Source organism: Eimeria mitis, genomic scaffold (assembly GCF_000499745.2).
Source record: "Eimeria mitis Houghton genomic scaffold, Emh_scaff3901, whole genome shotgun sequence".
NCBI lineage: Eukaryota > Apicomplexa > Conoidasida > Eucoccidiorida > Eimeriidae > Eimeria > Eimeria mitis.
The window spans coordinates 2,676-2,960 of NW_013572237.1; the positions used below are offsets into that span (position 1 = coordinate 2,676).

At 54.7% G+C, this 285-nt stretch overlaps 1 protein-coding gene across 1 annotated transcript in view; it reads left to right on the top strand.

The window, feature by feature from the left end:
• The window catches only part of EMH_0070650 (uncharacterized protein), a gene marked incomplete at both ends in the record, with an annotated part of 4,544 nt that overhangs the window by 2,317 nt on the left and 1,942 nt on the right, over positions 1-285 (top strand).

Sequence of the window (285 nt, forward strand, 5' to 3'; positions counted from 1 at the left end):
TTGTGTGCGGGCTTAACGGGGCTTGAAGGGTCACTTATCCTTTTGTTTTTGCATTTTCTTTCTCTGAAGAAAGCGGTTCCCTTAGTTGAGGTGTATAGGCAGCTCCAGCGTGTGGTTGCCATTGAGGCGGTGAGGTGGTTATACACCGCAGACACAGCAGCAGCAGCAGCAGCAGCAGCAGCAGCAGCAGCAGCTCTTTCTGGCTGCTGGGGCCCCTGCTGCTCGTGTAACACCTCTGTCTCTGCTTCCATCAGGGCCTGTACAAGTCTCGTTCTCCTGCTGCAG